This window comes from Juglans microcarpa x Juglans regia, chromosome 7S (assembly GCF_004785595.1).
Source record: "Juglans microcarpa x Juglans regia isolate MS1-56 chromosome 7S, Jm3101_v1.0, whole genome shotgun sequence".
Classification (NCBI taxonomy): Eukaryota; Viridiplantae; Streptophyta; class Magnoliopsida; order Fagales; family Juglandaceae; genus Juglans; species Juglans microcarpa x Juglans regia.
In genome coordinates, this window is record NC_054607.1 from 18,320,854 (window position 1) to 18,334,282 (window position 13,429).

Consider the following 13,429-nt stretch of genomic DNA (forward strand, 5'->3'; position numbering starts at 1 on the left):
ACGATATCTCCTGTTACTAAAATTATATACTTACATGGTTTCAATGGCTAAAGTTGAAATGCTAGTGGGCGGATACCTATCACGATCAGTAAATTAGATAAAGATAATTATAAAATATAAATAATATATACGAAACCATGGCTTGAAAAGATGCAAACTAATTTTCGTTTATTTTCAGGGAACTTCTCAACTCATCTCATTTCATCTCATCTAATAATTACACATTTTTCAAATTTTGATATAAAATAAAATAAACAATTCAATTTTTTCAAATCCCAAAACAAAAATAATATTAAAAATATATATTCATTTTATTCTTAACTTTAATCTTAAAAAATCTCATTTCATCTTATATCTAAAAACAAACGAGGATGAACTAGTTCAATTGATATAAAGCTTGTGTTATATGTCTAGCTCTCAGTTTTGGGAGTACTTTATATTAATTGTAGTACTTCTTTTGAGAACTTGATTTCTACCTTCAATTACACATCTTTAGGGTATTGTTTTGTCTTCTTGTATATAACTTAATTAGGTCTCACATTTATCAATAAAATTTGCAAATTGCATGCCAAATAGATTTTATGGAGGCCAGAAAACTATCAATTACAACATGCACAAGATTTTTATATATTATATGGAGGGGCAAGGAAATTAGATCAGTGTATCAAAATACAATGAGATGGCAGCACTGGTAAATTAGTTAATTTGTGGTTACTTAATTAGCCCGAAATAGGATGGCAGTTGTTATTTTGAGATATAAAAGTAGATTTCAGGTTAATATTGGTCTGACAGAGGGTAATTAGGGAGTAGGATATAGCTAGGAAGATGAACAAAACTGCAAACACCATTAATTCTAGGGTACGTACGTAGGAACAAAAGTAGCTAGTTTCTTCCTCTAGTACTTGTTAATTATGTTCCTCGATCGTGTGGAGAATTTGGTGGTTAATTGCATGCTGAGTTTCAACGCCTTATAAAGGAGATCAAAAGCTAGTGGACGGATACGCCTATCACTAGTAAACTAGATATATATAAAAAGCTAGTGGACGGATACGCCTATCACTAGTACTAAACTAGATATAAAAAGATGACGAAATAATAATATGATCAAAACCCATCGCTAGAAAAGATGCAGATCACCAATTTATATATTGAACTAGTACTTCATCTGCCTCATTCAAATTGGTTCATTTTTCTTTTTGTTGGATTAATTGTGCTTAAGAAATGTTATTTTTTTCGTGTACGAGAAATTAATAATATGATAGAAATAACATATCTTAACTTTTTCATAGTCATATTTAATAAGAATGGTAGAAAAATTAAAAGATAAAATATAGATTTTTTTTTATTTAATTGAAATATATTTTGCAGTCATAGATGTGCAAATTTTGCACAATCCCTTAAAAAAAGTAGATAAATCCAAAATTCATATAAAAAAATTATTTTTTTGTGATTGATCCCATTTTTTATTAAAGAGAGTGCGCATTAAAACTATATCTATTATTATATTAAGAAAAATAAAGATTTTTTTTGGAGGGTTATTCTACTTGGAAGCCCACACCCTCTATTTAATTTACACGACAAGATTTAATTTGTTAGAAATATTCATTTTCAATTTCTCTAACAAATAAAGTATTGTCATGAATGTTAATCTGCTTTCAGATAGATTTTTTCTTTTTGGAAATGAACATATATATATATATATATATATAGTAGTTCTTGTGATACCGCGCCTTTGATAATTGTTTGTACTTCGGTCAATTTAAAGAATAATCATTCCTTAAAATGGCGGCACGTTCCTTTCACAGCCGCCATATATGACCCCATGCACACACGTTAGAGAGCAGAGATGGACTTCGGAAATAAATTAAAAAGATTAGCTCGATAGTAGACAGGTAGTATGAAGTGGTAAGGGTATCATTGTTGCTGATTCATGAATTGGATTCGGAAATGTGAATATAATAATAGTTGTTCATCATGATGCGAATTGATCTTTGTCTGTGAAATAATTTTACACGACTCACAAGGCTCACAGCCTACCAATTCAAGTGGCTACGATATTGCATGTCATGTGCTGATGATCAGCCATGAATGTGAATATATAGCGAGAAAGCGAAAGTGACATTATTATTATCGAACTTTTTAGAAAACCACCCCCTCCATAGAGACTCTCCCGTAAGCTTTTAGAAAACTTCTTTAGAAGTCCGCCCATCCGCATAGACATGGAATACCCTGGCTAGTCCTTATCTGACACGGAAAAGATGCCATTGATCCTACGTACTCAACTCGCCCGTTGGCCGGCAGGGAATGAAAGGGATCCTTTTTCCTCTTATTGTGGAGAGAATAAGGGTGAAAAAGGAAAGGTAATTTTGGAGGAAACCTAGGCCTCAAAAGTCAAAACAACAACTACTCTCACTGCTTTATAGGTGATCGGTAGGTTCCTCACTTCTCTTATCACCTTCCCAAGGCCGCGAGTAGCCGCCAGTAGTAACAACCGCAAGCCAGAATAACGTACGACTTGTGTAGAAGTCGTTCATTTATAAAGCATTAGTACGAATACCGTACTAGTTTATTTTTAAAAAATATCTTATCTTTATCTTATTTTATTATTTTATTATTATAATTTTTTTAATTTTTAATATAAAATAAAATAAATAATTTAATTTTTTTAAATTTTAAAAAAATAATAATATTAAAAAATATATTTTAATAATTCTTTTAAGTCAACAAACTCGGCACTCCTCTGTAATTGCTTTCTTGAATGTGACAAAAACATTAAATATTATTCAATAAAATTATTCAACGTATTTAGAAGAGTAATGTTGGATTAGGATGCCATTTTTTGTTTTGGTATTATATATGCCATTATCCGTAAAACATCGCCATAAAAATAAAATAAAAATAAAAATTTCCTGTGAACTGGCCGGCCGTCTTAGGTTTTGTTTGGATATTCAATTACTCTCAATTCATCTCAACTCATAATTATAAATTTTTCAAATTCTAATACAAAATATAATAAACAATTCAACTTTTTCAAATCCTAAAATAATAATAATATTAAAAAATAATATTCCAACAATATTTTATTATCTCAACTCAACTCACTTTAACATCCAAACACACTCTTAATCTGTCGTCTTTTAGGTTCTGTTTGTGGAAAACCTTCTGATTCTACAGTAGAGTTTCACTATATAGAGCTCTGAATTGGAAAGATTTCCACTTGATTTCATTAATTAATTTTATGTTAGCAGTAAACCCACATGCAGGAGAATTTAGTAAAGGAATATTCTATATTCAATCTCAACCTAGCTATTATATATATATATATATATATATATATATATATATATAGAGGGAGAGAGAGAGAGCTTTTAGACGGTTTAAAAGTAGCATTAATTCTATCTATATTCCAGTAAGTCTGCTAAATTATATTATACTTAGATCTCTCAAAGAATTCTTTCTAATCCTGACATTTAAGCTGTGAAATTTGTGACTATTATTCTCGTTTTACCACATAACACACTCCACCATTAATATAAAGATTGTGGACGAACAATGAAGTTGGAGAATCCGTGGAGTAACTGCACTAGATCTAAGATATTACCAACGAAGTAATATCACTTCTGTTACATATTCTGATCTAATATTTCAACATATAAGCTTTCTTTAGTTATTAGGGTTTTTTTTTAAGCAGCTTTGTTTGGAATGATCGATGTTTATTGGGGTTCATGTTCAGTAAATCATGATGCATGCTTTCCAAATTTTGGATCCTCTCCATTTTACTTATGTACAGGGTCCATTTAGTACAAAACAACTTTCTGTTTGTAGTTTAGACTTTGAGTAAGATATTTGAGTGAGTTTTAAAAAAATCAAAACAGTTACGACCAAGTCATGTGTTCTTAACGAAATATAATGATACATGTATAATTATTTTTATAATTATATTTAAAAATAAGTATATTTAGGTAAAAAAATAATGTTATTTTATAAAAATATTTTTTTTATTTAAAATATTATATAAAATTGTATGTCTATATTTTTATCTCTAAAATTAGGAAAACATTAGGAAAATAAAGGGTACCACAAACTAACGGCACATGTCACGTTAGTTTTTTTTTTTTTTTTTTTTTTTTTTTTTTTTTACCTTCTACCTAGTCCGTCCCTCTCCCTCGCCTTTCCCTTCCCTTGCCAGACCTCAGATAGAGACCGAGCTAGTTTCCTGTTGCCTAGTCTCGTCGCTTACAGCCATAACAAAAGCCCTAGCCGAAAGCCCTCTACCATCAGGGACAATGCCGATACTGCCAGGTTTCTCTCTCTCTCCCTCTCTCTCTCTCTCTCTCTCTCTCTCCACTTCAGAAGCCGACAACCTTCTTTTGGTAGACCATGACCAAAATCTACGGCGACTCTTTGATTCAAACAATTCAAACACCAATTGAGGCAAGTGGAGCAAGATTTCGATGGGCCACCTCAATTTCAGCCATAATGAACTCGGTGAACGGAGCATCCATCATTGTTTTCTATCTCTGTCAAATGTCCTCACACACAGGATAAGTTGCTGAGAAAGAGAGAGGGAAGAAGTGGCAAAGGATTGGGTAAGGATTGAAGGTAGAGCAAGATTTTGTTGTGTTGCTTATCAGAATAAGTGACTCACTAATACCTTCGGACAAGCAGTTGGTAGGCAAGCTATGGACCACAGCCAAAACAGAGCAGCAGGGTCACGAAGCACGTCCGTTACAACCAACAGCACACTGCACTCAACAAAATCACAGCAGAGAAAGTTGTTAAGTTTTTCTTCTCAAGTTATTGTAACCAACGAATATTCTTTTATTCTTCTTATTCATGTATAAATGTAACCCGAATACTGGAATGAAATTAGAGAAGTTTTTATAAGTTTCTTTCTGCAAACATGGTATCGAGAGCCAGCGACTAACGTCATTCTCAACCATGGTAGCATCTTCTTCTTCTTCCACTCTCTCTTCCTTCTCTCATGTGTTCACCACAAAATTAAACAATGAAAACTATCTCCTCTGGCAAGTACAAATATCAGCATACTTGCAAGGACAAGATCTCTACTCTTATATAGATGGGTCTAGTCCTCCTCCCTCAAAAGTTTTAATTACAAACTCAGGTCCGAAAGCTAATCCAGATTTTTCCTCATGGAATCGCACTAATCAATTTGTTCTGAGTGTCCTTTTCTCTTCCCTCTCATAGTCTTTGCTTGGTCATGTTCTCTATGCTAAGACTGCTCGTGATCTTTGGGTCTCCTTGGCTTCAATGTTCGCGTCTCATTCCCAGGTTAAGGAATTTCAAATTCGCTTCCAGCTCACAAATCTCTCCAAGGGAGATCAAGCCATGACTGACTACTTTGGCAAGGTTCGTTCTCTTGTGGATTCACTAGCTGCTACCGGTAACACTCTCCCTGACAAAGAGGTAGTCACCTATCTTCTCAATGGGTTAGGCTCCTCTTATGAAGCTTTCATAACTTCAGTCACCACACGAGCATAAGCTATTTCCTCTCATGAATTATATCAATTATTATTAATTCATGAAAGTCGCGCATCTCACCACAACAGGAGTATAACTTCCTCTCTTGAGCCTTCTGTTCATCTTAGTGTTGCTGGAAATCGTGAGCGTGGATTCTCCCGCAGTGGACGACAAGGCCGTGGCAGGGGTCGTCACTTCCACAATAATCGTGGAGGACACTCGTCTTCTTCAAACTTTTCTTCCCAGCAACAGTTTTCCTCTCATCGACCAACTTGCCAGGTTTGCAATAAGTTAGGTCATGTAGCACTGCAATGCCATTTTCGCTTTGATCATGCCTATCAGTATGAAGTTCCACAATCTTTCTCTGCAAACTACACGGCTCCAGACTCATTATCAGACTCTTCTTGGTATCATGATTCTGTTGCTACACATCATATTACAAATGATTTTAATAACTTGAATGTTTCATCTGAATAGTATAGTGGTAGTGATTCAATCCGCGTTGGAGATGGTTCTGGGATTCCTATTCACAATTTCGGTGACTCTTGCTTCTCCTCTACCTCCTCTTCTTTCTTCCTTCGAAATTTATTACATGTTCCAGATATTACCAAAAATCTTGTGTCTGTTCTACTGTTTTGCATTGATAATTCCTGCTATTTTGAGTTTCATTCCTCTCATTTTAATGTGAAGGACAACAAGACAAAGAAGGTGCTTCTCACCAGGCCAACTTGTAATGGATTATATGTTTTCCCTTCCAAGATCAATCAGCCCTCAAGTCCCACTACTCATCTTGGTGAACGAACAACATTCTCTCAATGGCACCGAAGGCTAGGCCATCCCTCTTTAACTCTTGTATCCCAAGTCTTACGAAATAAGTGTTTACCTGTTTCTTCATCTGAGTCATCTTTTTTTTGTTCTAAATGTCCACTTGCTAAGGCTCATCAACTCCCATTTTGTACTCATCGAGCAACTTATACTAGGCCTTTTCAATTAATTTGTGCTGATGTTTGGGGTCCAGCCCCTTATGTTTCTCCATTGGGTTACAAATATTATCTATCATTTGTTGATCAATTTACACGATACACCTGGTTATTTCCACTCAAGCTCAAATCTGATGTTGTTACTATTTTCAACACCTTTTTGCCTTATGTTGAAAGATTATTCAATTCTAAACTTATGACACTTCAAATTGATGGCGGAGGTGAATTTAAACCTCTCACTCAAATCTGTCGAAAATTTGGAATAACACATCGCTTCTCATGTCCTCACACTCATCAACAAAATAGACTTGTTGAAAGAAAACATCGACATATTGTCGAAACCGGGCTTGCATTGTTAGCTCACTCTTCTTTACCATTCACTTTTTGGGCCGATGCTTTTGAAACCGCTGTACACTTAATTAATATTCTACCCTCTTCTGTCATTCAAAATAAAACTCCTCATTTTCCTGTTCACAATTGTGAACCTGATTATACTTTTTTAAAAGTTTTTGGATGTGAATGCTGGCCAAATATTTGGCCTTATCTTTCCAACAAACTTAATTTCAAATCATTGTCCTGTCTATTTTTGGGCTACAGTTCGTGCCATAAAGGATATAAATGCTTTGACTTAACAAAAAAAAGGATGTACATATCTCGGGACGTGGTCTTCAATGAGGACTCCTTTCCTTTTTCAAAAAATCAGTCCAAGCCCTCATCAAATTCCCCCGTATCTACAAGTGTCTTACTGCCCGCATCTTTACCGTCACTTCTCGGGCCTGGGAAAGCCCATCTTCGTCAACCTTAAGTCCTTCTATTTCTACTCCCAATCATCCCTCTTCGTCAAGCTAAAGTCCGTGCTCTGCGATTAATTCCCCTATTCTTCCCAGTCCCTCACGCGCAACAGCTCCTTCTCCACTTGTTCCACCGAGGTCTCCCATCATAACCCGTGCCCAAACCAATACCTTCAGACCCCGAAATTTTATAGATGGAACCATACCATACTCCACTCGGTATTGTCTTTCTACCTCTCTTACGATTCCTGATGAACCTTCTAGTTTTTCTGCAGCTGCCAAGTTTCCTAAATGAAGGGATGCCATGGATCAGGAATTCAAAGCTCTACAACAAAGTCACACTTGGAGTTTAGTTCCTTCTACAGCTTCAGCTAACATCCTTGGTTGTCGGTGGATTTTTAAAACAAAAACCAAAGCTGATAGGTCGTTTGAAAGAAGAAAAGCAAGATTAGTAGCAAAAAGCTACCATCAACAACATGGTTTGGATTATACTGAGACTTTTAGTCCAGTAGTTAAGCCATCCACCATTCGATTGATTGTTTCCATTGCTGTAACTCGAGGGTGGTCATTACGGCAACTTGACATTCAAAATGCCTTTTTAAATGGATGTTTAACTGATGATGTTTATATGCAGCAACCTCAAGGTTTTGTTGATCCTACTCATCCGACATACATCTGTAAATTGCACAAAGCTATTTACAGGCTTAAACAAGCCCCAAGAGCATGGTTTGCTCAACTCTCATCTTGGCTACTGGATTATGGCTTTAATGCCTCACGAGCAGACCCTTCTCTCTTTATTCTCAATCACTCCAATGTGCATATTTATTTTCTAGTATATGTGGATGACATAGTCATCACTGCTTCACATTCATCAGCTATTGACAGCCTTATTTCATATTTGGGGCGTGCGTTTCCAGTTAAGGATTTAGGAAGACTTTCCTATTTTCTTGGAATTGAAGTTGATCATACATCTACTGGATTGATGCTGTCTCAGAGAAAATATATTAAAGCCTTACTCAATCGAAGCAACATGCTCTTTGCTAAGCCCATCTCATCTCCCATGGCCGCTTCACTCAAGTTATCGAAATTTGATTCTCCAGATTTTGAAGATGCTACTTTGTATCGCAGCATCGTTGGAAGTCTCCAGTACTTATCCTTGACAAGACCTGACATCTCCTTTGCAGTGAACAAGATTTGTCAGTTCATGCACTCACCAAAAAATTCCCACTAGAGTGCAGTAAAACGAGTGCTACGGTATCTCAAAGGGACCATTAATCTTGGCTTGTTGTTTAAACCACAAAGCAGTCTTCATCTTCAAACTTACTGTGATGCCGATTGGGGTGGGTGTCCAGATGATAGACGCTCAACTGGAGGTTTTTGTATTTACTTGGGTTCTCATCTGATCTCTTGGAGCTAAAAAAAGAACAGAGCATGGTTGCACGCTCTTCCACTGAAGCAGAGTACAAGTCCCTTGCTTCCTCAGCAGCTAAACTATCTGGCTTCAAACCGTGCTTCGTGAACTGGGAATCTCACTTTCTAAAGCTCCAACTCTATGGTGTGACAACTTAGGAGCTAACTGCATTTCAATAAACTTAGTTTATCACTCCAAGACTAAACACATGGACATAGACTTCCATTTTATTAGGGACAGAGTTGCATCAAAATCATTACAGCTCTCGTGACCGAATAGCCAATGTCCTCACCAGACCCCTTGTTGCAGATCAGTTCTCCCGTTTTCGGTCAAGTCTCAATTTGCATTATACCCCATTGGACTCCAGGGGACGTATCAGAATAAGTGACTAGCTAATACCTTCGGACAAGCAGTTGGTAGGCAAGCTATGGACCACAGCCAAAACAGAGCAGCAGGGTCACGAAGCACGTCCGTTACAACCAACAGCACACTGCACTCAACAAAATCACAGCAGAGAAAGTTGTTAAGTTTTTCTTCTCAAGTTATTATAACCAACAAATATTCTTTTATTCTTCTTATTCATGTATAAATTAACCCGAATATTGGAATGAAATTAGAGAAGTTTTTATAAGTTTCTTTCTGCAAACATTGCTTGCTAACGGGGTTAATGCACAGACAAAGATATAGTGTTTGAGAGAGAGTGTCATCTGCCTCACGGGCCATGGGCCTTGGTGTCGCAAGGGGCTTCTGATGTTGTGGGCTCGGATCATACCTGATGGGTTGATAGTCCATGGGAGTTAATTAGGGAGTCCGATAAGCTTGTTAATTTATGGTTTACATAGTCAATTAAGTGGGTCAGTAGTAGTTGTCTACATGGGTCAGTGGTAGTTGTGTTAGAGTTGGTCCTTTATTTACTGCAGTTATGGATTGTTAAGAGGATAACTTCTTGCCAGTCCTGGTGTTCTCCTCCTAATAATAGCCTCCAATATGCGTGTTCCATGTTGCCCTCCCATTTGACTTATCATAAACCGCACAACACCGCATAACTCACGGGAACAAATGCCTCATAGAAACCAAGATGCAAAAGAACAATTTTGTCACCCATCGCCTTGCTTGCATGAAAGTCAAGTAATTTCTTCCATCCCTCTCTATTTCATCAATGCCTATAAAAACCTCTGCTATTCATGTTTGGTTTTTGAGGAAGCTGGAAGAAAATGAACTGAACAAAACAATAAAGAAACTAGAAAACTCTTTTCTTTACTCTTTCAGATTCTTCTTTCTTTATGGTTTCTTAAAAAAAAAGATTTCTTTACTTGGAATCTATTTAGTTGCGGTAGAATTGGTTCGATGAAGGAGCTCGAATCCGAGATCTAGCCCTTTTTTTATTTTTATTTTGCTTGGGAATGTAACAAATTGCAAAATGTAAAATGAAAAAAAAAAGTAAGAAAAAACATGTTTCCACTTTTTCAGAATGCATTCATGAAATTTTAAAAAATGGGACAATGCTGAAATTTGTCAAAGCAACTGGTCCAACTATTGAAGCAGAAGTTCTAAATCATGGAACGAGGGAAATTAGTGATGTTTTTATTTTGGATCATTGCATTTGTGAAAAATGTCACTTAACTACCAGAGTGGAAGTGGGTAGATGTGATACTTGTCTATGATTATTGGTTGCAGCTATACGAACGAAGGGATGAGGACCAACATGGAAGGAATTTTCCTGGTAGGATTTAGCCTCTTTGTGTTATGATGATGTGGGAACTCAACTTTGTGATTTGTTTTCATCGTTATTTTTCCTTGCTTAGAGAAATTGAGGAACTGCATATCCTATTCTATCTAGAACCGCTTTGTGGAAGGGGTGTGTCGGTCTGGAGGTAGTGCACCGTGCAACGGTCAGGAGGGGGTGCAAAGGTCTAGAGGGTGTGCAGCAGGTTGAGATGGAATTTGGTGTTTTCATACAAGAGAGGAGAAGAAACTAATGTCGGGAGTATTTTGTTTTCAATTTAATCACATGTGATGCAGCTCATAAAACTAGTGTATGGAGTGTTAAAGTGTCATGCCACTATTGAAGACTGTTGAACCCTTGAAATCGGCCCCTCCATTCCAAAGGGGAAATGTGTTGTTAATTGCTATTATTTTGGGTAGAAAAATTCTACTCATAAGGCTCACACACCACACGCAACTGTTTTTGTTATTTTTTTAATTTTTTTCTCCTACCAAATGTGTGGTATATGGATGATAAGTAGAATAATTTAATTATTTTAAGAAGAATAAAATTAAAAAAATTAAAAAATTAAAAAATATAAAAAAAATAAAAGAAAGTATGGTGTGTTGTGTGTGGTGTGTGGGGCTTATGTATAGCAAAGCTCTTTTGGGTAATGGGTCTGAAGTCATGATGTCTATTATTTTGCTAATGTATTTAATTTTCCTGGATTAATGGAAAAAGGTAGTGATGTCTTTTGCCAATTGTTATCTTTTGGAGGAGAACCCACTCGAAGTGGTTACTTATTTAATTTCCAGTACTTGAGAGACGTTACAGTGGTATAAAAGCCAGGTTCGGCCCAAGATGGAGGGTACTGGAACTCATTATTCACAATTAGCAGATGTTGTAGCTATGGTTAAGCAAGCGTATGAGGTTTACTAGTAAAATCAGAAGTCATTGCAACAAGCAGTGGATGGCTTGGCGCAGCAACTATAGACCGTGTTGATGAGTGTGGATGCACTTCTAAAAAGCCAAGAAAAAAAGAGGTGCATGGGAGTATTCTAGATCACAAGTGACCAACCCCTTGTATGACGATCATGGGGGTATCCAAACTCATGCTATCCGTTTGGATTTTCTTAAGTTTGATGGTAATGATCTACATGAATGGGTCTATTAGGTCAATCAATTCTTTGCCTACCATCAAACCAACCCCCACCACAGGGTCTTATTGGCTTCCTTCCATATAGAAGGAAAGGCACTTACTTGGTTCCAAGATATAGAAGCTTCTGGAGGGATATCTAGCTGGGAGGGCTTTGTGAGGTCATTACACACTAGGTTCAGCCCAACAACCTATGATGACCCCCATGGAAGCCATGATGAAGCTTAGACAGACCACTTCAGTTGAAGCCTACAAAACTCAATTTGAAATCTTATCAAATCAGTTAAAGGGACTTGTTGAGCCCTATAAGCTTAGCTGCTTCTTAACGTTTGGGAGAAGACATACGGTTCATGGTAAGGATGCTTAACTCCTAAACTCTCATAACTACTTTTGGTTTGGCTAAAATGCCGGAAGAAAATGTTGCTGCCTCTAGGAGATCTGCTAGATTGGGACTAGGGCCACCTCAACCCCCAATCAATTACTCTCCAGCCCAAGAAAAGAAAACAATTATTCATGTACAAAGATTGACACCTGTGCAGACGAAGGAACGGAAGGATAAGGACCTATGCTATAATTGTGATGAAAAGTAGGGACCGGGACACAGATGCAAGGCAACTAGATTATTCATTAGAGTGTGAGGATTCTAGCAATGATGCAGGGCGTGGAAAGACAACCAAGTTGGAGGAAGATGACGGAAGCAAGGCGATTGTAGAACCAGAAATTGTTGAAGTTGAACTAGGGATATCCATACATGCATTAGTGGATTCCCCCAATCCAAGAACTATGAGGCTCATGGGACAAATACATGGATGCAGAGTGGTGATTTTGATTGATACAAGAAATACTAATAACTTTCTAGATCCGTCAATTACTCAAAGGGCCAAATTACCAACGCAACCTACCAAAGGAATAACAATGAAGGTGGTGAATGGTGACACACTTCTCAGCCAAGCAAATATGGAATGATGAAATTACACTAGGGTTGGGCAGCCGAGGCTCGCCCCTGCCCCCGTCTACCCCACCCCCGTATGGGTTGGTGAGCGGGCTACTCCACACCGCCCATGCAGCGGGGGCCCCAACCCAGCATGGAGGACCCCTAGTGGGGGCGAGAGGCTGGCTGACCTATCCAGGTTTGGCCCCATAAAAGGCCAGCTTCTATAGATTTTAATGGGCTTAGTTTCCATATTTTTTCCCCTTTGGTCAACAGTCGTTGCTTGCCTCTGAGTGTCATGATGCCAAATTTGTCATGTGTAAACTTGCTAGCCGGTGGTTTATTTTGGAAGATCTTTTCCATTATTGATGCCTTGGTAATAGGATGATTCTGCATTGGTAGTTTTCTGTTGGAGTTCTCAGTGTGGTGCACAGACAGCTAGATATATTAAAAATTGGCTGGGTAGTCAAATACAACCAGTATGGGACATTGTTCTCATAAGGTAACTTTTCTTAAAATGTATGAATTTAGATGGTATTGTGCATTGGTATGGACTAAATTACTAACTAGAAATTTATTTATAAGGTATTCTTCCCTCCTGCCACACATACTAAACCTGGATGTTGAGTTTTTTTTAGCGTCATTCTATAATCTGATTTAGTTAGCCGTACGTATGTGGGCGCCATTACTGAGAGTGTGTGGGTACTCTGTAGTCTGTATTCTCTGCATCACGAATTTTATAGAGGGCATTAAGAACTTGGCCTGATGATAGCGGTTCCTGAAAAAATTTGGGATTATGGCCTCTTAAGGGTCTTGGAGATCTTTTGGTTTCATCCGTGTTTTTTTCCTTTTTAATTATTATTTTTTACTTCTGTTTTTCTAAAAAACGTATCCTACCTCTCTTTATTTATCGACTTATGGTTCTTTATGCCTGTTGACATGTACTAGACGTTGTGTGTGCCAGGGTGCCATAG

At 37.2% G+C, this 13,429-nt stretch overlaps 1 long non-coding RNA gene across 1 annotated transcript; it reads left to right on the forward strand.

Annotated features, from left to right (window-relative positions):
- Window positions 1-3,986: 3,986 nt before the first annotated feature.
- On the forward strand, window positions 3,987-10,801 carry LOC121240244. The gene is made up of 4 exons (XR_005935495.1): window positions 3,987-4,101; window positions 4,153-4,602; window positions 10,341-10,386; window positions 10,471-10,801. It is a non-coding gene; the product is annotated as an uncharacterized LOC121240244 (long non-coding RNA).
- The last annotated feature ends 2,628 nt before the right edge of the window (window positions 10,802-13,429 follow it).